We start from the raw sequence: 27,679 nt of genomic DNA, 5'->3' as shown, positions 1-27,679 counted from the left end.
TGTCTATGAATCTCACATTATATTTCTATAAAATTCTGTTGAAAATCTGCGTTTTAATTTTTCCGGCAAGAAGTAGAACTTTAACTATGGTCATAAGTAATGTATCTGTAGCTATAATTCCACTCTTCAACAATGGTTCCGAAGGATTTAATAAAACACCACTTTTATCAAAATTGTTCAACTTACTCTTAATAGTAAGAGTGCGACAAAACCACAATTTAAAATTTCGTTTACTTATTTCTATAACTTTATGCTAATTACATGTTACAGCATAAGTGGTTCACTATACAAATTAGCAAGTACAATTAGTGTTTTTAATTTATATCAAAAGTGCCTTTGAAAACGAAATCAACTTTCTCGGAATTATAATGGAAATTATATTGTATTGAAAATATTCAATTAAACGGTCGTAAACTAATTATATAAATAAAAAAATAATAAATGGGACTAAATTAGAGAAATAAATATGGGCAAAAATACAGATGAGATCTAAGGAACGAAAGGATCTTAATCTCCCGCCCGAATCACCGTGGAGAATCGGGCAAACCGATTCAACTAACCCAGTGATATCGCACCGCAGAATTCCCCAAGCAACGTTCCTTGAAACATTAATCTGCTGCAGGTTATATAATCGACCCGTATTGCACTGTCGCCGGGGCTATATTCGACAATTATCGTTTTCACCAAACATCGCCATATTCCCTGGCCGAAATCACGATCAAGGTCTGCCCTCATCGTTATTACGCAAAAATGATAACGACGCGTTATTCAATTAGATTATTTTCATGGGACGCGTAGTAATTTCATTGCGTGCGACGAGCAAAGCGGGTGGAAAGCGAAGAGAGGATAGAGAGAGGGGGGAGAGGGTGATCAAACGTGAGGGGGTGGTATATGGGGAAAGGAGGGATGGACGAGGGAGAAGAGAGGAGGTTTTGAGTGAATTGGCGAGCTGGACACCAGAGGCGGGGCGATGTAGGCGCCACATCATTGCTGGACGTTAATCGCTGATATCGTTGGCCGAATTAAGTGGTATATCGAGAGCTTTTAGAATTAATCGTAAACCGACCGCGGCCCGAAAACAGATCGTTCGTATCACGACAAGCTCGTTTTAACGACCAGGACCAGAAATTGAGAGCCACTGGGCTCGCGGGCTCGCGTGCACAGATCCATATAAATTCTAATTCCGCAATCAGCGGTATCCAAGATAGTTCTAGGCCGATCCTGCCCGACTAATTCCAACTACCTAACACCGACTCCGCGCCCTACCCCTAACCTTCTTATATTTGCCCGACAGTTTATAATAGCCATAATCAACGGTTATACCAATCCCACGATAATAATTACCGAGGAGGGCCGGCTGAAAGTTTCAGCCGCGTGTGTGAACTCTCTGCCGTGTCTCGTGCAGCTAATTCAACCGGCACACGCGTCGTCGCCCTGGCCCGTTTCTAACTTCTTCGGTGATTAAATTTCATTTCGACCGCTCGACACGGACTGCGAAAGAAGAATACACGAGGCCGGTCGAACAGGGGGCAGAGGGATTTACACGGTGTATAGCAGAAACCGCCACGTCGAAATGACCGGCATGTGCCAGGTTAATAACTTTTCCAACTATCGATTCCATCGCAACTGAATGTCTTATTACGATGCGACTGACCTTCTGGCAGGGCTTGATGGTGAATAGTTCAATCCATTCGAAGCCGCGGGTTTATCGTAAGACTTTTACGAATGGCAGATTTTTGTGGTTTATGCTGGAAGAATAAAATACGTGGCCTGGGTCCTCCTGTACAATTGAAAGTTGCCAATTCGATGCTCCTAGTGAGAAATCACAAGTCGTAAGTAACAAATTATTAGCATTAATATATTTTCTTGCATAATAGAAACAAATTTAGTAATACAATGAATGAAGTTTTACATACACGATTAATTTTGCATGTTATAAATCAATTGATTACTTTATTTGGCATAAAATTGTACAAGAATAGTTCGCAACTTTGACTTATAATCTGTCAATACACTAATATTATATTGTTAGTTAGTAGATTATTCTATAACAGAGTGCTGTCATAGACTTGAGTTACATAAAGAGACTCAAATAGATAAATGACATACTCAGCACGTCATCGACTTCGAACAGCTTCGTGCAAAATTAAAATAAAACACCGACGAATAATTCATGAAACTTTCATGAAACAATCGTAAGTCAACAAATTACTACCTAACGTTTCCTTCATGTATATTTAACGTATAATAATCTTTCATAAGAAAATAGCTCTTCCAGAGACGATTAAAACAACAATTATACCAACGAATACAATAATCGTCACAGGTTGAAGAATATTCTTACATTCACAAAACATACACTATCAATCATTAGTATTAGTAGGTATATAATAATTACTAGTAGATACAAATTAGATAATGCTATTTTTCATTGCTTTTATTTTCTAATTATTTTATTACAAATGTGTCCCTTCATTCGTATCACGTGTGTCTTATCATGGAAAATAGTAAACGAAGTAAAATTTGTTCAAGTTTCTCAATAAAGTGACGTCGAGCAAGTGTCCTAATACATATGGCAAGCGGCGTAAACAAAAAGAGAACACGGCTTACAATGAAGGTGGAAAGGACACGCGGACCTTGAATTATCGAAAATAGGATGGATCGATTCGAGTCGAAACTAGCCAAGTTTACTAGACACTTTGGTGGGGACGAAGGGAGCAATTTTCGCCCCCCCCCTCGTCCTCTGCCCCCCGTCCCCCTCCGTCGGTCTCCTAGAATAATCGATCGTATAATTATCGTGATGTACCTGCTAATGCCGCGAAAATCAGCCCCTCGCAACGTCCGCTGTGCCGTGCAGACGGCGGGTTAAGCGTCGGTAGTAGGAGCACATGGTAATTATATCACCGACTAATGGATATAGTTAATTGCTAATTATGAGGCCTGCCGAATGATCGATAGTACCGTGAGGCATCGCGTCCCTCCCCCTTACCGATCTGTTGGTTAGAAACGACAGGGAAGGGCCGGGGGATTACCAAGAGTGTCATTCTGGCCTACGCTCCGCTACCCTAAGCCGACTCTGTTCGTTCTCGCTCTGTAAATTAGGCTACGTTCGCTGATGATCAATAATTCCAATTGATAAACGATCTCTGACGGTCCTGTGAAATTTTCAGGCGCCTTAGAATATCGTGATTCATCCAACTTCTCGTTTATTCCGATCTATTTTGATCTATCACGCTGATCGATTTTAGTTGTATGCGTTTTTTGAAGGGCAGTTGGTTTCTTTCGGATATTTCGAACTGTTTAGATTTTCGATATTTGATAGAGTAAGATTTATACTGTCGGTCAAAAGTTTGGAGTTAGTACGTGTTCTATTATTTATAACACTTTTAATTAGATGGTAAAAATGAAAAATTAGCATTGTATTAGCTTGGAAAATCTTTTAGATGAAAATATATTGGTGGAAGAAAAAGTATTCTTGATATTTGCGATGTTAATGACAAAGTTAATAGAGATTCTATGTACATATAGGTATAACTGAAGAAGGATCCTGACCCAAAATTTTTGATTGGTTGTAGATAATAAATGGAAGTACTTCAGAATTAGAGTGTTTTAACTTATGGGAATTATCTGGCAGTTTATTTGCAGTAGCATATTTGTGAAATACTCGTGGAATGAGATTATATGGAAATTATACGGATAGATGAGATTTTTTTATGATACTTGAAGCATCTTTTCCTAATATGTCACAAATCGGAAACTTACATTGTCATCCTTACAGGAACGAATCGTGTGATACATCTCAAACACCAAAGGTCAATATCGTTACTTTATGCTTATTATAAATATTTTACAATATAGAGATGAACAATGTGAACCTATATAAAGACATTTCACCACTCTCATACGTTCAATCTGCACATAATCGAAGAAGAAGTTAAAAGTGAGACACGAGGATAGGTGCAAAGGAATAGCTCGTAAAGCGAATTGCCGCCGACTAGGTGAAAACAAGTCAAAGGAAGGAACAATGTTAACCTTCGCATCCAAGAGTCGTGACTTTATTAGATCGTGTTGACGTAAAGCCTTTTCGGTTCGCAAAGGCTAAGTCACGCGCGACTCCTCGCCTCTTTCACGTCGAAATCTAACGCGTGTACGAGCTCTCGACAGTGGGATGAGTAACAAAACTGCCACAGGGCGTTCAAGATATCGGGAATAAGAGCGTCGGGTCTTTAGATTGGAACAACGTTGTGAAACTCTCTCTTGCCAAAAATCAAAGACATGGAAATTAACACCTCCGTGTCTTGCGCCTAGGCGCAACGACGAGATTAGCTAATTCGATTCAACATCGTGGCCCAAGGACTCCAGCCGACGATAATTATCCGCCGGTGCCACATCAACGGCCATAGATACGGTTCGAGGATCTTACGATGAATATCTCGTGTTTCAACGTAGCTATTTTTCATAAAATATTAAGTTCAGTCTTTTAGAACTTCATAAAATTTTAGAATTCTATGAAATATTCTTAGAATCTTAGAAACTTTTTGCTAATTAATTTTCTTCATTATTGGTCGGCTCATTTTGTATTTCAGAATTTTATAGGATTCTAAAATTCTTTAAAATGTTCTTCGAATTTTGAATACTTTTGTTAATTAGTTCTCTATAATTGAGATGGTTGGGTGTATGCTTATTTGAACTTTCAAGATTTTACAAGACTCTAAAAGATTCTTCGAAATATCCCTCGTATCTGAAATGTGTCTAATAATTAATGATAATCCTCTCTGTAATGGTTGCTTGAATATTTGCGATGGAATGGATGCTTAATTGCTTGCAACGCGAAAGTATGATTGACTAGAGTTTGTCAGATTTTTTAAATTTCAGCAAAGTTTCTATATGTTTTCTGAATACTTCTTAAACGACTACTTAATAAAATTTCAGTTGCAAAATCACATGTTAAACGATATGAATCTCGTGATTCCAGCAACTAAACGCTAATTAAACCGTTCTTAACAATCTTACGCATTTTCCTCCATAAATTCCAACATTCAACTCCATGCAATTACAAATAATTAACGTGACACGAGAAAACCGAACAAAGAATCAACTAATCTCAAACACTTAAAAAAAAAAAAAAAAAAAAAGAAAAAAAGGAAAGAAATAAGCAATTGTCTGTTGAACTTCTTTATCGAGTGAACATTTGATTTATAACTCGGCGTTAGAGGAAGACAACGGGAGTACGTCGTAATTCGTACAAGGAATAACATTATTCTGAGGAGGCTTATTATACACAGCGACCGATTTCCGCGCAGTCCTTGAGTTACACAATCCGGAGCCAAGTAAGATCATTAGCAGATGCCTTGGTGTTAATGAGCGTAATTCTAGATGTTCCAACGATACTGCCAGCGCTCTCGCGGTTCTACTGCTAAGACGATTATTCTAGCTGCGTTACCCCGGCTACGCCAGCCAAGACTATGGTCATAAGTAGGTACTGGTCAATATAGTTCGCGTGGAAAAAGGTTAATCGGTACCGAGGTTTCTCCATTATCATCGTCAAGGTTATGAAACGTGACTATCAATGTCGAATCAATTTTCATTCGGTTTGCTCGCCACGAGCTGAACTCTTATACAGTGCTCTACAAAAGTTTCTGATTAGACAAACATTTCACTTTACATTTCAAAAGCAATATTGGAGAATTTGAACACATTAACGGCGTTAACGCGATATTTTTATAACGCAATTTCTTTTTCAATCATCGTTTACATTATCGAATTTTGCTTTTTAATATCGTAACTATGAACTATATTCTAAGAATTCTATAATTCCGTGAATCTCCCAAAATAATTTTCTTAATCGGTTTTGAAATTAAATGTGTGTTTTTCATATTGGTTTTTATCATATTTGTCAAAATTTTCAAGATTTTTGTTGTCTTAATAATTATGCCATATGTATTATATTATACTATCGGCGGTTGCTTTCACTTTCAATTACGTTACATCAAAGCCCTTTTATTTAATCATAAAGTGACATTAAAATCAAGAAATCAACAAAAATGTACTTATCGTGTCTTTTTTTTTATCTTCAATTTTTAAAATGGGATATGTATTTTCATTTATGTAAGACCCTTCTCGCTGGGAACTTTTGCATACTACTGTATGGAGATAAACGAGAAAAAGAGACGATGAATTAATTCGCTCGGTATTTTTCATTGTAACCCCGAGTCGTAACACACTCGAGTCGTAATAACATCCCTACTCTGTTTTCTCCTCGCGCGATTCTTATCAGAAATTGACGATCAAAATTGCATTTGCGTCGTATTTATAGAATGTCGTATGTATGATACATGTATGTGCATGTATAATTTAACCTGTTTCTACTTGGGGAACCCATTTATTTGCGCAAGTATTTTAACTCGTGACCTGGTAAAGCGTATCGATTAATTAATGTCTTCGCCTTTCATCCAAATTGATTTCACGCGTGTACATTTTAGTCAATGTATGTCTTCTATAGTCCTTTGTGCTGTACTTTGCGATGTGAATCTCGGATCTTTCGAACGTATATGTAAAATAGTTATCTCCGATTTTGTTTATTATTCCATATTTTAGAAATGAAATAAGGTAAAGTTGAGTAGGTAATTTTAGAGAAGATTATTAAAATTCCGAGAGAATTAATAGCTGAAAATGTTGAACATCTATTAGTATTATAAATACACGTAATATGATCATATCTATCGGTATGGAAGAATAAAAACTTTTAGAAGAAGCTTTATATTTTAATATAACCTCTTATATTTTAATACTCTATATTTTAATAAAGTTTTCTAGAACGTAGTTGCAATATTTTTATCACATCAATACCGCATATTTTCTTTATCGAATGAAATATTAAACGGAATAATATTTTTTCAAATTCTGTAACGATTATATACGAAATAAGTATAGCTATCCTAAAACTATCAACAAGAATCTTAATATAGAGATTCTCAGAATCTCTATATTTTAATCAAATCTCTACATTATAAAATATAGTATAAAGTGGAAATTTTCAATATTTTCTTTGCCATAAAAATATCGAGCATAGAATATTATTTTTTATCAACTTTTCAAAATTACTAGATTTGCAGAAAGAACAATAATACTGAGATTTCCAAGAAAATATGTACAAAAATAAAGCATTCCTTATCAGAAACGAAACAATGAGCATAAATAAAATCTAAGATTCTGAGAATCTCGTTAAAAGGGACTTGCACATACATCATGCTCGCGATCCTCTAATTATTTTCACCAAGGGATAAAAACGAGTTGAACTCGTGAGTTCTCCGTACGAATTCCATAGATCTTTAGCATGCGCAGTGAGAACAGCGTGCTCCTTAAGCGTAGCTCCCCAGTTAACTTGAACTTGCGGTTCAACGAATGAAGACGCCATTATTAAAGGAAATGTCAAGTGTCGGAACATTCTGTGTGGATTAACGCACTCCCATGCATCTCCATTGCGGCGATTGGCGGCGGTTCGTCGTCATCGCCGCGCATCGGAGTCCGTCCACGAGATTGACCGGATTTACCAGCGTAATAATAATTTATTCTCCCGATCCTCCTCCTCGTGCTTCTTCTCCTTCTTCCTCGCCACTTGTGCGACGACAAGTGGATCTCTTAACATGTGCTGAACGAACTCGTCCAACGCTGATGACTTCTGGGAAGCATCTTCACGGCGGTTCACTTGGAAACGTTACCGAGGAAAACGTCAGCACATAATTACTGCAACGACCGTGATGGCCGACCGAGGCAACAATACCAACGCCCCTGGCCCGACACGATCGTTCACCCCTGTCGTAATTCGAACCCCCGTTTCAACATTCGATCTCTCCACAGAGTGAATTCGACGAACGACTTGGATTTCGGGTCCTCATCGGTCTATATATCGGGTTTTACAAAAATTTTTTTTATTGTCGGATAGATTTCTAGTGACGTCTAGGATAAAGGACTCGGGCTCTGCAGAATTTTTGTGAATTTATATAGTATCGTGGAGTAGATATAAAATTACCAGTTTTCTTGGCATTATGCCTACGCTGGCCACAATTAGGGTTGTAGAAGCGTATTAAGATAAATGAACGTTCTGACGAACTCGATGTAATCGAATATGTACACAGATTTTTACATCGTAGGCTTCAGATGTATTCATTTTTTAGAATTTAGTTGGTCCATAATTTACATTAGATAGTTCTGAAGATAAATGAAAATGGGGAAAAAAGCAAACAGCAAAACACATTTTTCAATCTCTACGAATCCAAACTGCTCCATGAAGCGTTTGTCAAATTTTAAAGTCAATGTTCTCTATTCCCTTGAACAATTCTTCCACGTAACCCACGTAATCCAAACCAAATTAATTTATGTAGAATCATTCCAAATGAAGACACACCTCCGAGAATTCCTCTTGCACCCTGCAATCCCAACTACCTGTCGAAATTCGCGTGTAACGCAACGTGCTGCCCATTCCTCCCCTGAAACCACCCTCTTCCATCGACACCACTTTTCGTTACATAATTACACGACCGAAACGGCGTTGGTTGGTCGGAAAACTCCGACCAACTGTTTAATGAAGTAACCAGAGAGAGTGGTGCAGTGGATGGAGGGGGGGGGGCGGTCGAAAGGCGTCGCAACGAAGAAAGCAAGAAAGGAATAAAAAAGAATCGCGAGGTAGAACCAGGGTGGCAGAGAGAAAAGGATAGGAAGAGGGAGAGGTCGACACTTCGTACAGGACCGACGCGGCCACGGTCGGTTTAATTAAGTTGCGCGAGCCTGGCAGAAGTTTCGTCGGGTTTGTTTCGAGGCGGTAGAGATGGCAGTGTACAGCGACACAAATAAATTTTCCCGGAATGGCATTGTCTTTGAGGTCGACACATTTGCGGAATAATACTCGATAACTCGGGGGCCGAGGAGAAGTTATATTAGGACGGCTTAATTAACCCCCTACCATCGCCCTCCTCGCCCCACCAATTCTATCACCCTACATCCTCTCCATCGTCCTCCACTCGCGTTTCTCGTTCTCTCTATCCTCTCTCCGACGACAGCCTCTCAGTGTTCACCTTCTGAACCGCGGGGAGCGAAGCGCGTAACTGCGTCTTCGTTCACCCTTTCCACAGACGACAGTAGAACGATATAGATGTCTGTGCTTCGACTCATTATGGATTCCTTATTACCGGGAATAGATTAACGGATTAAATCTTAACCGACGACAGACGGTAGAACCCGGAGTAAGTTCGACGCCTTTTGCCAGGTACCATTTGCCGAATTCATTGCTTGCCAGCTGGTTTTCTACGGCTAGAAACGGATCGATAAACGCGTCGTAAAGAATCCCATTATCCTCGACTGCCATTTTCACTCTGATTATTTCATGATCTCTTAACATGATCTCGTAAGGTAGGGTTATTTCAGAAGTCCAAGTTTTAACATTTCAGCCGCTTTGGAGCCCGCTCATCCTATGACCTTATTTTTTGTTAATTTGAAAATTTCAAGTTATGTTCAGTTTCTAAGAAACAAATTACTCGTATAAGTTTATTTGTAGCAAGAAAATGACATAGATACCTAATGGTGAATTCTAGAATTTTAGATTAGGTATAAATTTTATGAATATAATCACGTCATCACCACGCATTTTGTTACAGTGACAATGAAATTCCAAAATGTTTTACATAGCACGTACAGTATGTAAATATAAGTTTTCTACGATAAGTGTTCGAAGACTATTTAAATTTCTCATAAATACATAAAAATCCACGGTCTATAAATGATCCTACCTTACTCTATTTTCTTCAAGGTAAATTCTCTCTCCTTCTTCCAGAATAATTCTTTTTATAACACAATTGCATGTCAAATATTTTATGGCAGTCGTTGTTATGCAATTGATCGTAAGAGAGGATAGAAAGATCCTTTTTTCTTCTTCTTGAAGCTCTTAACGCGACGTACCGTTAATGTGCGGGGAACGTTTGAGCGGAATCGCGTTTCACTGGCGCGTTTATCGCGACTGGTATGCGCAGCATGCGGACGGACGATTTCGCCAAGAAAATCGAACGGTACAGCGTACCGGTCTCGTCTCGCGGTAAGACACGGAACAAAATGTGGAAAGCCAGGACGACGGTGTTAAATTTGATTAATATCTTAGACGATGATGAATTCCGAGAATAAAATTTCATGATTTACGATTCGTTCCGTACCTGGCTTTTTTTTTAAGAGAATGTTTCCTGGAAATTCGATTAGGTGGCGGATTTATTGGCGACGTTTTAAGTACTTTTTTAATGAGGTAAGATTCTATGTAATTATATTGGAAACATCGAATGACAGTATTTTTAATTTTCTGAAGATTATTATGAAGAATTATGTCACTGCATGACTCACTGAATTAAGTGTGACACTGCGTGGTAATAATGATCAGCTCATAATTATTCGAACAATGCACACTCTATACTTTACTTCACTATTATTATAATGACGAGTACAAGATTTTCTGCGATTGTTAACAGCAGTGATCATTATTTCTCTTGTATGTTTCTTTGCAATTGTGCGTGTTAGATATGTTCATTTTAAGTTGACATCACGGAATCATAGATTCGCGCCAATTTAGGTTTATTTAGTTATTTCAATTTGTATTACAAAATATTCATCATAACATTTATTGTATAAAATATAAAGTACAAGTTAAAAGGAAATATTGTAGCACAAACTGCTATAGTCACCATACGAATTCAAAATAGTAATAAAATAACAAAGAAATCAGAATGGATAATTTCCTCTATCATTATCTCTTCACTTTCAAGATCTCGTATATTTCACGTATCAGATACAAGAAATATATACTTTCAACCTTACTACTAATTGCACTACCTACAATGACATTTAACCCTGCTGCGACCTTCGAATTTGTTCGAAACGAAAAGAGTTTGTAATATTCCAAGAAGACGTTTGCCATAAAATCGAGAGAAAGCAATCAATACAATACGAATTTCCTCACGTCTTGTTCAAACTTCAGATATATATTTAACGTTCGAAAAACATAATTATATCAACAATGACCAAAAGCGGGTATTCAATTTATAATACTGTCTCGTGCTACACTATGAGACGGATAAATCGACATTAATAGAATGAAACAAAAAAGACACGTGGAAAATAAATTGGTAAGCAGGAATTATCGAGTGTACTCAACGAATCACGGCAGCGATATCGATAACCGCGTCGGTTCTGGTCGCATGCCGGCTTCCGAAATAGCGATAATCCTAGATTGGCCGAGTGACACTGTAATCGTTAGCGAAACGATCTACTCGTATGGCAGCAATGACCACGTCGTAGCACGGAAATCGTCGTCAGGTCGGTCGATCGATGGCGAATAACGCTGGAAACGCTGGCTAGGCTCCGGTAGGTTAGGTAGGGTGCTTAGGTGTTACAATGATTATCCGAGAGGGACAGCGAAAGGTAATTATGCCCGATAGAATCGGCGGGCGGGAGCGAGACGGCAGTATACTTTGCACAGGCGAAGAAAGAGAGAAGGGCAGAGACGGCGCGCCGCCGCCGTTGAGAAAGACGGCGAATCCTCGTAATTACCTCCAAGTGAGCTGCTTTCGGCTCAACCGAGCCGTCGAAACTTCGGGAATAAATAGTGTTCCGTATTACCGATCCGACTTTACGAGGTCAACGGAGGGACTGCCACGATCGAGCAACTGTTACGTTCGATCCAACGCCTCCATTTTCATCCGGACGTGTTAATTCAAGCAACCTGCCCGTTGGTATTGTACTCGTTTCGTACGAGTGGATTGGGTGCAAGGATAGCTATATTCTTACAGATAATTCAAGAAGAACTCGTGTTGGTAGAATAACTTAGTTTTGAGCAAAGTCGATGCAATTTTATAAGGAAAATATTTTAACATATGTATTTATATATATCTGATTTCTTTGTTATTTTATTACTATTCTAAGTTCGTGTGGTGATTATAACAGTTTCTGTTATTTCCTTTTAATTTGTACTTTATATTTTATACAACTATATAAATGATACACGGACAAGAAAATGAAAAATAACTAACCAATTTTGAACGAAGCTCATTCGATTTTGCAAGAAAGATATTCTAATATGTATGAAAACTATAAGAAAAAATAAGGTGTCTATTCATATTAGCTATTTTAATTCGATATAACTTGGTGGTTAACAAGAAGCATTATTATACAAAACATTTGAAAGGAAAATGATTAGTTCCGAACTCTCACAAAGTACTGTGAAAGACTGGTATAATATTGCGCAATGTTGTAAAACCTATAACTAGTATTATAAGCTTCAACATTTTTAAAATGTTTCGAGTGGGTAGCAAGAAACACATATTTAATACTAAAACCAAATATAAAAATAATCTTGAGATGGGTCGGCAAAATTTTATAATTGTTTTCTGGTAAGAAATGGAAATGTAATTTATCCTGATTTTCTCCTATGGTCTTTATATAAATAACATTTATAACGTTTAACGAGTTATGTTACATGTTTTTTTCTACTTCGGTGATTGTTTATGAGACATTCGTTTTTATCAATATCGTATTTTTAAGCAGCAGCCGGCGACGTATAATATAGAAGACAAAAAATATATATATAGGCATCTAATATAACACATGTATAACCAATAAAAGTCTAATGGCAATAAATCCACAAACGGTAAACGGTAGAATATAATCAAATCATTTAAAGTCTTGTAATTTGCCATAAACTTCTCTAGGTAATAAACTTAGAATTTTAATATTGTTTTAAAATCAACTAACAGTAAGAAAAGGAAAAAGCAAATGATATTACTTTGAAGAATATTACAAAAGAATTTAAGCTTATTTAACAATCCTGGTGCGATATTTTCATTTTTATATGTCGATATTGTCTGTTCTCATTTTAGTAAACAAAAAGAATTATTAATATTTTAAAAAAATATTAAATAATTAAAACAAGACATTATACATATCAATAAAAATTCTACATATTCTATTCGATCTCCAGATATCTTTTAATATTAGAAACATAGAACTGGATCGAAAATGACATAAATTTAATCTTCAACTAATATTGCAAGATTATAAACGATTTAAATAGTTGGAATTCTCCAAATACGTATCGATCAGTTAATCAGAAATGGAAGTTCGTATCCAAGATCTTTCTTCAAGGAGGAACATTACCGCGAGCACATAAGTCTCGCGATTCACAATGTTATTAGCTATCTTTGCGCAAGCACTTGCATAACGTCTGCCATTCGCCGGAGAACGGTACAAACGAAGTAAAATGTTTCTTTTGCTTGATGCCAGCGTGTAAAGAGACGTTCAACGACAATTAATCCACCTTCGCTGTCGCCAATCTACAATTCCAATGACGCGTTTAAACTAAGTGAGCGAATTATTGGAAAATTAATTATTAATAACTAGAAATTTGTACGTTGTTTCATGACGAACGTGAGCAAATATTATACGTAATGTACATATACACTCCGATCTAAAAGAATTGAACAAATTCCTTTTGGAGCATTTTTAGAGCATTTTTAGACCATTTGAATGTTCGATTTACAATTCAGCGAGCAGCCGTCAGACGGCAAACTGATACTCGTTTAGAGTTTCATTTGAGTAAACTTTTACTAAAAGTGGGAGAAGAACCAGCATTTTCTCGTTTGGTCTAAATGCTTCATAAAATATGTTTCCTTCTCTCGGCAACGATGAGACTGCGATGATTCTCGAGTTACAAACGGCGTGTGACCTAGTGCCATGGCTTCAGGGGGTTGAACAGCAAACGTTTGCACGACGGATCGATGACTTTTCGCTCCGCGGATCGATCCAAGCTTTAGTTTTATCGATCGCTGTGTATATTCAATGAGGATACGCGGCAGCACGCGCGACGCGCTAAATCATTGAAATTTATGCAGAACCAGGACCCACTACGCGCAGTATCTTTCACTTTTCATTACGGGATCATTTGTCATACGTCCGTAGATCCCTTATCACTGGCCGATCATAAACAACCGAGACATAAATTTCAACTTTCGCGCATAACCTGACGGCGAACCATCGACCGACCAACGAGAAATTTATTACTTCAAAATCCACAGATCGCGAGTCGCGAGGAGCATTTTGTTTCGCCGATCCCGAGATTTTGACGCGTATTTCTTATATATACAGAATTGTCTTTCACTATGCTTAATCGTTGGGTCGTTTCATCTTCGGACGGCTGAGTTTCTTCATCGGTGATTCGAAATGAATGGGATTGTATGGCGAGATCGTGAGTCGTTTGGATAAAGATATCATTCGGGAAGGTTTCATGGGATAATGTAACGCCAAGATTTTTTATCGCGAGGAGACATGGAAACTTGAAAGGTACCTTACGAGTTCAAAATACGAGGAAAAGATTTATTTGTATTCTAGAGAAGATTATGCCAGATTTTTCTGAAATTTATTATTCAAATGGCGAGTTGTGTGGTTATATGAAGAATTAAATGTCAGCGCTTGTAAATGTATGGGTTAATTAAGAGTTACGTGTAGTATACCATATCCAAAATACGATTTTCAATATCTTTCTAGTGTATAAAGATTCCGATGCGTGAGTTTGAAGTAACGTTTTACTTACTGGTTTAATAAGTGGATTGTCTTTCAGCTAGTGATAAATTGAAAACTGTAACACTAATATATGTATCCTTTCTCCTCTACCATATTCTTCCATTTTGAAACGACTTTACAAAATCATATCGTTATGATGAATGAATATTGTAGGAAAAGATAGAAACACGAATGTAATGTGATTATTTATTGCAAATGACTGGCAATGAATTTCGAGCGTTAGAGATACATGGAAGCATCGACTGCCTGCAATTAGGGTACGAAAAGAGGGCATGATTATATTTAACGTTTTGAGTGGAGAATATCTATATAATTTATCTGGATATAATGTACAAAAGATATGTGCACGAGATACTAAATAGGAGCTATAGTCCCTGAATAGACTTACTTTTTGAACGATCATTATATGTATAGATTACGCTAAAAGAATCATACATTATTTTCCGTTAAGAACTATCTTGGAATATAATAATACAACAATCCCACAGCCTTATAGTTCCAAACACAATACAATAGAAATTCTACACTCTGTGATCTAATGTTCCTTCTTTCGAAAATTAGACTTCGTTATACAAACTTTCTAACCAGAAACGTGAAACTTTAGAAAAGCGTTAAATCTCATCCTAATATCTCATAAACAAGTGATATCTAGTGAAACAGTCCGAAAATATGGAGCACTCGATGATTCGATTTCGAGAGAATAATTTATCTTGCCAAACATTTCCCGACACGAATTCGACGTTTCGATTATCCCATACCCAAATCCATCATTTACGAACTCGTAATAGCATAGATGCTGGTGACTGAAGGGAGGAAGAACGGCGTTTCACAAAAGGATTTAATGCCCTGTAGACGAATCAGCGTCCCGCGTTCATTCACCCTGCGCCGCATAATTATGTGTCTATGCTTTATGGCAACGATGTAACGAACGCGCCCGGGTGCGCTTTCAGACGTTGTAAATTAAAGTTGAGAAAGTGCGCGGTACGCGAGCAGTCATCGCGAGCGAGCGAGCGAGCGCGCGTTAATTAAAGCTCATTGTAATAAAGAGCACTTTTTATTCACTTTGCCTCGTTCAGCCAAGCTAGTCGGTTCGGGCTAGCTACCGGGATATTTTTATGTTTAATTATATTAGGTTTTACGAGCTCAGCACCGACCGTCTTGGCCGACGTAAAACATCCCCAAGCCCAAAGAGTTTTCAACTTTAATTGTCGACTGGTCCCGGTGGTTTATCCGGCTATAAACACCGGCCTGGGCGACACTTCTTCAATGAGAATTCGCCACGACCATCCACCAAGCCTCGCTTCGTCTTCATTATCCGCCCTATGCCAAGAATTAATTACGATTTCGTTTCGAGACACGTTCTACCGAGATCGTGTTTTATACATTGTTGAAATTTATTGCGTTTCGCGAGGGTAATTAATGCTTGATTGCCTTGCATCGACTGCAGCATCGTGATCGATCCTTCAAAGACAATGACGATTAGAATTTGGTGGTTTCCCGAGTTTTATCTTGGAATATTTTGATTTCTATTCTTATGTGGTCGTAGATTTTTAATGGAGATAGCTAATATTTGTGATAAAATAGGTAAGCAGATGTAAAAATTTCAAGAGATGAGATATACAGCGGGTACGAAAGTTATATGTACACCGCTACATGTATTATTACATTTGTATATCAGTTAATTAAATCTAATTATAATAAATTCTGTATCATTTAATAATACGTTTATATGACTACAAAAATTTGGATACTATTTATTAAGAACCTAACATGAAAAAAGTTTCATTGCCAAATAAGACTGTACAGATATGTTTTATAACCACACTGTAGTTAGTTCGAAAGTGTGGATTTTTATGCAAGTTCATATTTTTATGAATACAACCGAAAAGATGAAATCTAGACAGAGATTCGTTTCATCCTCTAAATATTATAACGAGTATGTTACTGGGAATATTTTATATTTTCTCACAAATTATAATGAAGAAGCTGTAAAATACGCAATACGAATGTAGACGAAAGATGATTAACAGCGTCATTACTAGAGACTAAGAAGAATTTCATTAATGGAATGACGTTCGATGGAAAAACTAACACTTTCTCTTCCGCGCTAAACGATACGTTGCCAGATAAATGCATCTACCGTAAAACGCATCTATCAACCGTTTATAATGCATTTATCTCCATTTTCTTGACGATTGTCAACAGAAGAATCCAGAAAGAAATCAAACTGCACATCCACGCGTTATCGAAAGAATTTGGTCAACTCATCATAAAGAACGTCGTCAAGATTACCAAGAATATACGTGTATCATTTACAAACACATACTTAAACGACAGTGATGCGACGTTTGTTACATAAGTGTCAAGTTAAATATAGCTGAAACTCATGTTCTATCTTATTAACCCCAACTAACGAGAAACACTGCGGTCTCGTTCAGCATTTATCCTCGATTCAACATTTTCATCTGTGTTTCAATCGTGAAAATAAATTTTTCAACTACTAAATAAAAATGAATCGACGTTCATACTTACGAAAGCGAGATCTGACGATTAAAATCGATTTTCCAACGGTTGAACAACGACTCGCACCTATATATTTTTTTAACTACAAAATGAAATATTACAATTTTTTTTTATTAACATTAATCGACAAGAAATACCTCAACGTCGATATCTTATCCTCGACACAAAAATTTTATTATATAGCGAGAATAAATTTTCTGATTTCTTGATAAGAACGTAATTACTGACTTCGATATTTTTCCTTAGAAAACTAGACCTAACGAAATATCTTATCTGACGATTAAGTTTTGTTTTATCTCGGGATCCTTCTTCGTTCGTGAAACGAAATGTTTGAATTTTTGCGTCCAAAAAGGCGCTAACTCACGTTGATATCAAGATTCGAACGGATCAAGGTGCAGCTGCGTTGCAAGCTGCGGATCTCTGTGTTTCCTCTCCCTCTGACCTGCTGGCAACCACCCTCTCTCTCTCACTCGCTCCTGGCACCGAGAGATATCAATTAGCACTACGTCCTGGGGAATTAATCTCGGGAATTAATATCGCGACGTTGCCAATTAATTTTCGTTAATTTCGAATCAGCAGTTTCCAGAGCAGTGCCAGTGCGGCCCCCTAACACAAATCCCTATCGCCTATGGTCGTGCCTCTGTATTCTAACTGGGAGGAGAGAGAGAGAGAGAGAGAGAGAGAGAGAGAGAGAGAGAGAGAGAGAGAGAGAGAGAGAGAGAGAGAGAGAGAGAGAGAGAGAGAGACGGACAGGAAGTAAGATGAGAAGGAGACAGAGAGACACGTACGTAGAGACACGGATTAGAGCGAGAAAGAAGGAGATGTGGGAGGACGAGGTTCCAACAAGGACGCTGTGTAGACACTTCCATGAAAGTTTGCAGCGAACAAGCGGCTGCCTCGTCGACCGTTTCTTGCTTGCACGCCCGATCGCGAGCGTTGCGTGCGGCGTTTATCAAAACACACATTTAATTATGCCGCGCGTTGCCACTGGCGTTGAAAGTAGTCGTACGCGGCTGCGCTTTCAAAAATGCCGCCTGATAGGCGGTACTATCTAATTTCCGGATAAGTTATATATTCAATTATTCTTGGTCAGTTTACTAGCTGTGATTATTTGTTACAATAATCTTTAATTCTGCTACGATTTATTTATTTATATCTTAATCTCGCTTTCGTTTCGACCAAGGCAGCGCCTTTAGATATTTCTGAAAAATCCTCAGCATAAAATTAAAACGGGAAATCCTTATAACGGTAAGTCTTTAAACGAGTAACTTTATAAGCTGTCTCATCTTTGATTTCGAGCGACTCGTCTCTAGCTCGTTATATCTGTGTTTTATGCCGAATTGACGTATGGGAGACGGAATAGGTCATTAAGGAATTAAGTAACTTTTATTACTCGTGAAACATATGTATATTCTATTTTCAAGATTATGTAACTTGTTTTCTTACCAAGTGCTGTGTATATGGAACTTAAGGCGAAGTTAACTTATATTGGAAATATAATTCTTTTAGTTTAATTGTATATCGAAGGATAAACAGAAAAATATTTAATAATTCCATACTGGAAATTTTCGTATTCAAAATTAAGAGCAGAATTGTAGAAATCCTGTTTAGAATTAAACGAAAAACAATTGTTAAATATATTTATGTATAGTAGGAATGCTTGAGAAGAATGTTTAGGCAGTCTAATATTCTTTTTAAATATTTCTGTTATCTTGCAAAATGAGTAATTTCACACTAGTGTCAGATACAGTTTACGCAAACAAGTAATTTTACGTCAGTGACAACGAATGTGTAAATACTGACGAGCGATAATGTACACACGATGATTGGAGAACGATGTTTTGAAAAACGTTGGGAACGAGTTGACCGAAAAATATATAGGTGTTACATTTTTACGTGAAATTATTCACAAAACATCGCGGTAGGAAACGAGAAATCTGTTACATATAATTTTTCTTTCTCTTTCTTTCATCCGTAAGAGAATGTCGGTTGTAATTACGAATCTGAGTTTAAGTCTAATGGAATACGCGTGACTTTTAGTTAAACAGGATTTGCATCTTTTTATCTGTGACCATGACTAATTTTATCTACTTAAAAGTACACAGAATTCTTCTTTTCAGGGGAAAATTACATCTACAACGATAAAAATTACTTTAAACTAAGTAAAATTTTGATAATTGGAAAAATAATAACACACGTATCACTAAAAGCAAGTAAAAATATTTAAGAGAATTATATTAGCTATAGCAATTGCAATAATTGCAATGTACAATACACTAATTCGTATCTTAAAATTCTAAAGAAAAAAATGATTGTGAAATAAGTGTAAAATGATTGTAAAAAGGTGTAAAAAAAGTATAAACGTAGAATTTTCGTTTCTTTAGACAATATTGATAATTATGACTGCAAATGGCAATAGAGTGTACAGAATTAAATGGTACGAACCTATCTTGACTGATACGGAATGACGGACAGCGTAGAGTTTTTCGGATATTGTCCATTCGTACAGTTTCAATATAGTACGACGCAATTTTGGAATAGAAGACGAACGCGCACATCACTCCGCACGGTTCAAACTTTCGAGACAAACTGAGGACTCTGTTTACGATTTCCGGCCTTGAAGGGCGACGCGCCTCGGACGCACCTACTTGACGATCGATTTACACACTGAGGATAATACTGAAATAAAGGTATTCTTAGAAATAAAAAAGTATCTTCCGTTGAATTGAATTACTTAAAAAATTGAACATGTGTCGTAATTGAAAAAAATCAAGCATTTATTCTTGATAAAAGTAATAAATTTTACGGCTTAAAAGTTCTTTCTCTATATAATAATAACATAAAATATTAATAATAAAATTCAAGATTTGTAAATATTTTTTCCAACGAATATGTAATTCAATAAATCTATATGCTTCCTAACATAATACTTAATGTATTAATACATCAATAAATGTAACTAAAAATAGTAAACATTTTTGCACTTGGAATTAGTCGACATTCCTATTGCATAGATGCAATATAACACAACCAAAGTCTCTGATAATTAATAAAATTTCCAAATTCATAATCTAGTAACTCCATTCACGATTAACGAACCACCAACCATAAAAAGTAGCCCTTTAAAACGATCAAACAGTAATAAACCATGCTTAACCCATCAAGCCTCCATCGACTCTTCGATCGCTCCCACGACCAAGGATAGCGAATTGGTTCACGATGAAACGTACGAGAAATATTTGCATAAAGATAACTGTAGCGAAGGGAGAGGAAGCGCAAGGAAAAACGGGTGTCCTTCGGTTGCCCGTGAAATTTCTGCTAGGTGGTTCGGAAACGGGCGTGGAATTGCATGTTTCTTGCGTCTCTGACTGTGCGAAGGGGTGGCATGGCGACGGTTTCGTTTGCGTTTATCAAAACACACATTTAATTATTCCGCGCATCGCCGTGGGCGCCGAAAGTGGATACGCGGCTGCTCGCTTATTCCGCGCTTAATTCACACCTGGAACCGTGACGGAGCGACTAGAGCCGCTTAAATTAAAGCGACGGATAATAAAAGCGTTAGCTCGTTGGAGCCCCGGGTTCAGCGAATCCCTTCCCTTCTTTTTTCTTTTTTCACCAACTCACACCCCCGTGCATCTCCTTTTTCCCTCCTTTTTCCCCGACGTTCTTTTTCTTGTCTTTTTACCCCGGTTTTTTGACCGTCCCTCCTCTCTCTCTCTCTCTCTCTCTCGTTTTTTTTTATTTTTACACCCGTTTTCTCTCTCGTTTCCGCCACACGTACGGGGTGAAAGTTGCGCGTCGCTGCAACTTGCCTTTTGTTTCCCGCGCCCTTGCCGAGATTTTAAAACACAGGAATGCGACCGCGTGCAGCCGAATTTAGGGGTGGCTCCGCGGTCGACGAAAACTGTGCCATTTTAACTGTATTCCTACACACCCGCGTGTGCCACTCTAATTGGGAAAGTAGGGAAAATAGTTGGGAACTGAGTCACGCTCGATTCCACGGAATAATGCACCTTCTGCATACACCAGTTTCTATGTTCCCTTGTTGAGTGAAGATGCCAGCTTTTTTTTCAGACATCCGATCTCTTCCTTTCTACTTTTTAGCATATTCAAATAATACAGTGAGAAAACATGATTTGACTTGAAAGTTGAATTCTTTTACCATAAAAGAATCCTTCATTTAACGTATTAAACAGGAAGAACGACTTAAAAAGTCGCTTAGATTCCCAATCTCTTAAACATAAATAGGTATACATAGTACATAGAATATACATAATAATCCCTTAATTTAGTTAGGAAGTCTCCTTTTCAATACGCTACTTCATTTGAAATAGATCTATCTGAAACTGATTTATCTTTGTTAATTTACAACTTCGCAATCGTAGAAATGTTCAATTAAAGAATGAGTTTGACAGATTAAAGAGAAACCTCATTTTTAAATACTTTTGAAGAATAAAAATACGAATGGAAAACATCACGAAAAGATCAAGAAGAAGAGGATAAAGAGGCAAAAGAGTATGAATAAAAGATCTTGAAAGGCGTATCGCATAACAGACCGATAAGAGGGTAAAATAAGACACACTTGTCGCCGGGCTTCCAGGAAATCCGACGTATGACCTTTGAATTGAAATACGCGGTGGGAATATGTGACCGTGGAAGAGATTACGCGGTGGTTACACCGAGTGAAACGCTTTAACACGCACACGCGTCTCGGAGTACGCGCGAATTTACGCGTGCGCACGCTACTCGCAGCCGGTTAATGAGACACATTCACAAAGTTTGCCCTACGCCGAGACGAGTCGATTGTACGCCGAGAATTAGCTTTTCAATTCAGCTGGTCCCGACCCGGCCCGAACTTACGGCTCCAAAGTTCGCCTGAATTTAAATACGGCGTCTGGATAAGTCGCGCAACATGCTCACGGCCAACCCTTCGTTCATGTCGTTCGCCTGTCTCTTTCGACCTCCCCGCTTTTCACCACCCCCATTCCAATCGACGCTTATTTCCAGCGGTGAAAATTTATTACATGAATAAAAAAATCGAAAATTATGGAATTTTACTTATTAGGGTCCTGGATTACTTTTTCGAATTTTGATTGTGGCAACTTGAAGTTTTTGATAACGGTAGATCGATTTTTAACTATTAGAGAATGTTGGCAATATGAATTATTTTGTGGAAGTTCAATTGTACAAATTCGAGTTCGAATTCGAAATATTGGCGGATTGGATTTTTGACAATTAAAGACTACAAAGAACATAAATTATTTTTGGAGAGTTTGAAAACTCGAATTTTTTGACGTAGTCAGTTATATTAAACCTAAAAATGCTTTCTGCAGTGGAAAATCAAATCTTTTTAATATTGCTCGATTGACTTTTCGATGATTAAATAATACTAGAAATAATAATTATTTCTTGGAATTTTGATTGAGCAAACTTAGATTTTTAAATATTCGAATTTATGATGAACGAGGAAAATGTCACGCTATTAGTATATTGTTTTTCTCATTGAAAACTCTCTAATGCACTGCACATTATTAACTTCCCTCTTCCAAACCACAAACCAAAAGCAACTATTATAGCTCAACAATTCTGCGTGTCATTATACTTTCTCTTACCGCGAAACAGAAAGTCATCTTCAAGCTGGTATTCGCAACAAGCTTCTAATCATACACGTAGAAACCCACACATACTTATCAGGGCGCTATTTCAATTTTACGATGAGAAATCACGACAATCTTATATATACACGTTTCATTAACCATTAAACAACTTTCTTTTATTGTTTAGCAAACGAAGAAGAATGTAAGAATGTTCTGCGAGAGGGATCGGTTTTCAAAGTGTTTCCAACTCGTCGAAACGCTTGTAGTACAATTATTCAACCGGCATCCGGTCCACCGGCAAATTACGCGTATCCCTTAGCCGTGAATTCTAATTAACAAGCGAAAATGAGATCGAAGAGAGGCGAAGGGGTGGGCGGAAGGGGTGGGCTTCGATTAGCCGAGGGACTCTCGTTACTAAATTCAAAACAATAAGGGGGACAGAGATAGAAAGAGAAAAGGGAAGGACTTGTATCGCCGTGAATTTCACCCGCGCCTGGTAATGGAACTTCTGCCGCTTTTATAAAACGGGCCGGGCTTTCTTAAATAATGAGATACATTTAATCAGAGGATTAATGAACGCCAAAGAAGTGGAATGAATTATGAATGATATTTATTCGTCGAGTACCGAAGCGACTTGGGAAAATGATAATGCGGATCTTCGTCACGATCGTAATAATAATAGCAACAGCGACAAGAAAGGAGAAAAAAGAAAAGAGAAGGGAAAAAGGACGGAGGAAGAAAAACGTATAAAGAACTGGTGATAATAAAGGAAAGGACGAGATGCAGGAACAATAAGAAACGTGTTCAGGAAAGCCAGAGCCAAAGAGGGGATGAAGAGGGTCGGAAGGGGGAGAGGTAGGACGTGAAACTTCGTCTCTTCGCCTCTATTTGCATAAAATCGTCGTAGTCGACGCCTTCGAAGATAATGAAATGAAACTAAACAAATAACGCGGATGCTAAACATTAATTACATTCGCTCGTGGAAAGCGAAGACCGACAGAGAAAGGGTGAACGTAGCGAGAGGGTTTCGTGGAAATTAAGAGACGTCGAGGTAAGGGGATACGAAAGGGTTGCAAATAGGTGAGAGGGAGGGATAGGTAAGGTGGGACAGAAACATGGCCGAAAAGGTTCGAGAACCGAGTACACCCCGACGGGGTGGCGAATTAAGAAATCGTTTAAGAAGTTTATATCGGGCACGTTGCCAGAAAGAACGGGGCGAACCGCCCACTTTGCCAAAGATACTACTGCATTTTAAACGACAAAGCCTGAAAGCTTTCGCGGCAGCCACCCTTCCTGTTCGACCCTCGTTCCCGTGATTTCGCAGTCGCGTTCATAAATTCCGATTGACTAATCGAATTTTCTCACACTGAAACAAATTATACATACAGTGACTCGCAATGATATTCGGACATTTCGAATATTTTTGCGACATGATGTTTGAGCATCATTTATCTTATTGTTTTTTATTTAGAAAAAGTATATACATTAAATAAATAAAACGTTTCTACTAATTATAGTACTTGTTTCGACATATTACAAAACAAAGTTATGCTATTATAAAGCAGTAATACACAACGATCGTATCTCGCATATCATGGTGTACAAAATTATTATGATTTTTCGAATTTTTAATGACTCGAACAAGTTCTAATATCGATATTGTATATCATAAAAATATCGTAATATCCATATTCATTTTAAAAGGAAAGGAACAAAATTGTATGGAATTGTATCGATTTTAGGAACATCTAAGATTCGTTAAAATAAATTAAGAATTTTTCATGAATATGGAAGAGAAAAATAATTCTTCAGGATTTATGAAGTACATTTGCTAATGCAATGTCATCTTCATTTAGATTGTATCACGTTCTTTAAGTAGTTTTACAAGTAAAAGTTTGCTACCGTGAATTTAAAGAAATATTATTTCAAATTAATATTTTAAGAGTTTCACTAACCACTTAAGAACACACACTCTCACAGTATGTAAAATCAGTTTGGTTATTTTAATCGTCGATCTCTAAAAGTTCCATTTGAAATATCATAAATTCTTGTTAGTAAACTAATAAAAAAATTTATATACGAAGTGTTTAAAAGATCCTCTTAATTTCAACCAGTGGTCTATCCTCTCCCTACTTACAAATATTATTCAGTATTCCTTAATCATTTTCTTTCGACGATCAAATTTTACCGATCGACTCTAACATCAAAAACATCGTATCTATCAAATCCAGTCATAACGTAATTAATCATAATTATTCTTCAAAGTAAACGAATCGTAACCATCGAGGCAATTATCGAAGTCAACGCAACATAAGTAAATCCCTCGTTATTCTCGAAAACTTTATCAAGAGTACGGCGTAATCCCGAGGCTATCCCGTAATCGGTTGAAAAATATGCGAGAAGAGCAACCTGGCTCGGCGTAGTTTCCGTCCTCGCATTTTCTGCAAACGATAAACCGCGCGATGCACACGCACGCGGTCGTGTATGCACTCGGTTTGTGGATCGTGGAAGGAGGACGAGTTATGCGATACCGCGGATCCTCACGTACGGATGTATGATAGCCACTGACCGTTGCATTTCGTTGGGTATGCATTTACGAGCATGTTGGACCTCTTTCGCGGAGACATTGATGGACAAGCGCAGCTTATATGGCTACTCCGAGAGAGGCTCGTCGTGGCCGTTTACATATTTATGTTATGACTCCGCTTCACTCGACTTAATTGACGGAATTGCCATAAATTTGCGAATATCGCGTGGACAGAGACGACGAAGACGACGAAGACGAGGAAGACGACGAACGTTGGAACGTTACGTGTATATTTCTATATACATATATATTTATATGCACACGTATATATGCGTGATCGGTACGAAATATACATACATACATACGTATGTATATCTAGAATCGAAACGAATTCCAATGAATACCGATCAGGAGAGTCATGGAACATCGTTCCGTATCCGACGACTACTAGGTGGGAATTCCAAAAGACGGGGCTGTAATTGACGGAATTCCTGCGAGTTTTGAGCGCGTACAGCTTTTACAGTGATCGATACACCGTTTTGTCTAGTGTAGTAGTGGACGATCGTGAAGTTTCCCTCGAGTCTTGCAGGGTTTCTAGAGGGGACGTAAGAGACTCGGGAAGAATGGTGTCGTTCAGGGGCACGGTATTTCCGCCGAAATTGCTGGAGACTGGATATTTTCGATAGAATTTGCCGTATAATGATAAAAATCTCAAGGGACATCTGACGGTAACTTCTTTGCATTCGATTCGGTTCCAACTATTTGCCAATGTTATTAGAAAGATGTTCATCACATGAAATTCATGAAGCATCAAATTCTGAATTGCAGAAGTAATTCTATTCATCCAGCCAGAGTTTTAGAACAAATTCTTCGGAGAATACTAATAGCGAAACAGCATGTATATGTTTGTATGTCAACGACTATTTACTGTCGTTATGAGAAGAAATTTCTTCAACCGCTTCATCGTATGATTATAAAACATAAAAGTCTCTGGACTATGAACACGATTCTATTCATTCAACGAGATTTTTTTAGCAAAATCTCCGAAACGTCTTGATAATGAATACTTTTGCATACTTACGAATACGAGCGAATACAATGGCGAATAGATACTATTTATAAAGATCTCTACAATTTCTCGTCATAAAATATAATTGGAACAGAACTTTCGCTATCCAAAGATTAGCAAACAATATTTTTAAAAGATAGTAGTTGCCATTAACAATTAGAAACCACTAACGACAACGATATATAACTGCTACCAAAAAGAATTTCCAGAATTTCCCATCATAAGATATCAATCTTGGTAGCACAGAAATATTCCTATCCCTCAACAGGACTTCCTCAATAAAATCTCCAATGCATACCATTAAACGAACCCTCCTATACATTCTTAAACGCGCTGAAACACTCGCCAGTGTTTATTACTCTCTTCCTGAATCCTATATCCTAGCTATACGGTTAATTTTCTCCCTAAAAAGAAACAGTGAAGAAACATCAAGGGAGATAGGTTAAGGTTCACCATGAAATTACCCGATGGCGTAGGGGACCGTACCTTTCTAGCCTGGAAGAGTCTCCGAGAATCCTCCCATTTATGCGATTCGTCATTGTGCAACGATTACTTAGCCGCGGCGCATGGTAGCGTACGGCTGAGATGCATTCCAATGTATACCGATTAAGAGAGCCAAGGGAACGTCGTCTGGTATCCGAGAGCATCCGGCGACTCGATGGGAATTCGAAAAAGTCGCCGTTGGCGGTTTATCGTATAGGTTTAGCGGGATTCGTCGGGGAATAACTCACGTATTCGGATCTCTGGCAGCGAGTACCATAGAGATCCATAGAGATGCAGGGGAAGAGAAAGAGAGTGAGAGAGAAAGAGAGCGAGAGGGAAAGAAAGAGAGAGAAAGGACAGAGCGTTTCTCTTTAATTGAATCGGATCTACATATCTGGATGGCTCCATTCGTCCGTGCACGGAACCGAGATTCTATAACGAAGGCGGACGCGTTCCGGTCTCGCGAAAAAAAATGGATATTTGCCAAAGCGTTTATCTTCGTGTAATTGCGCTTTTAAATTTGCTCGTGCCGCTTCAACCACCCCTACAACCCCTCCATCTCCTTCTTGTCCTCCTTTCCCTCTCTACGTTGTTACGTTTCCAATTTCTGCCTGCACTTTTTATTAAAACATTATTGCTTTGTATTATTGTTAATCAAACTGAACGAGACGCACGCTAAATCTCGGCCCCTGCTACGCCAGTAATTAGCGGGCATTTTTGTGTTTGTTTCGGAACGTGAGAATCGATAGCGGTTGACTCTTACGGGTCTAGGGATGCTGGTATATATGGAAACGTGGACAGAACGTGGAGAGAACGTGGAGAAGAGATTTAATCATGTGTGATTGTCGAGGTTGAGGAGCAAATCATCTG

At 37.8% G+C, this 27,679-nt stretch overlaps 1 protein-coding gene and 1 long non-coding RNA gene across 6 annotated transcripts in view; one reads left to right on the top strand and one right to left on the bottom strand.

Moving 5' to 3' along the window:
• The window catches only part of Pdm3 (POU-domain protein pdm3), a 211,962-nt gene that overhangs the window by 67,670 nt on the left and 116,613 nt on the right, over window positions 1-27,679 (bottom strand). The window lies entirely within an intron of this gene.
• LOC139991609 (uncharacterized) lies at window positions 19,517-24,244 on the top strand. Its single transcript, XR_011800881.1, has 2 exons — window positions 19,517-19,823; window positions 22,918-24,244. It is a non-coding gene; the product is annotated as an uncharacterized lncRNA (long non-coding RNA).

Source organism: Bombus fervidus, chromosome 10, assembly GCF_041682495.2.
Source record: "Bombus fervidus isolate BK054 chromosome 10, iyBomFerv1, whole genome shotgun sequence".
Taxonomy (NCBI): Eukaryota; Metazoa; Arthropoda; class Insecta; order Hymenoptera; family Apidae; genus Bombus; species Bombus fervidus.
The sequence above is the reverse complement of the archived record's forward strand: the minus strand, read 5'-3'. Positions and strand labels throughout refer to the sequence as shown.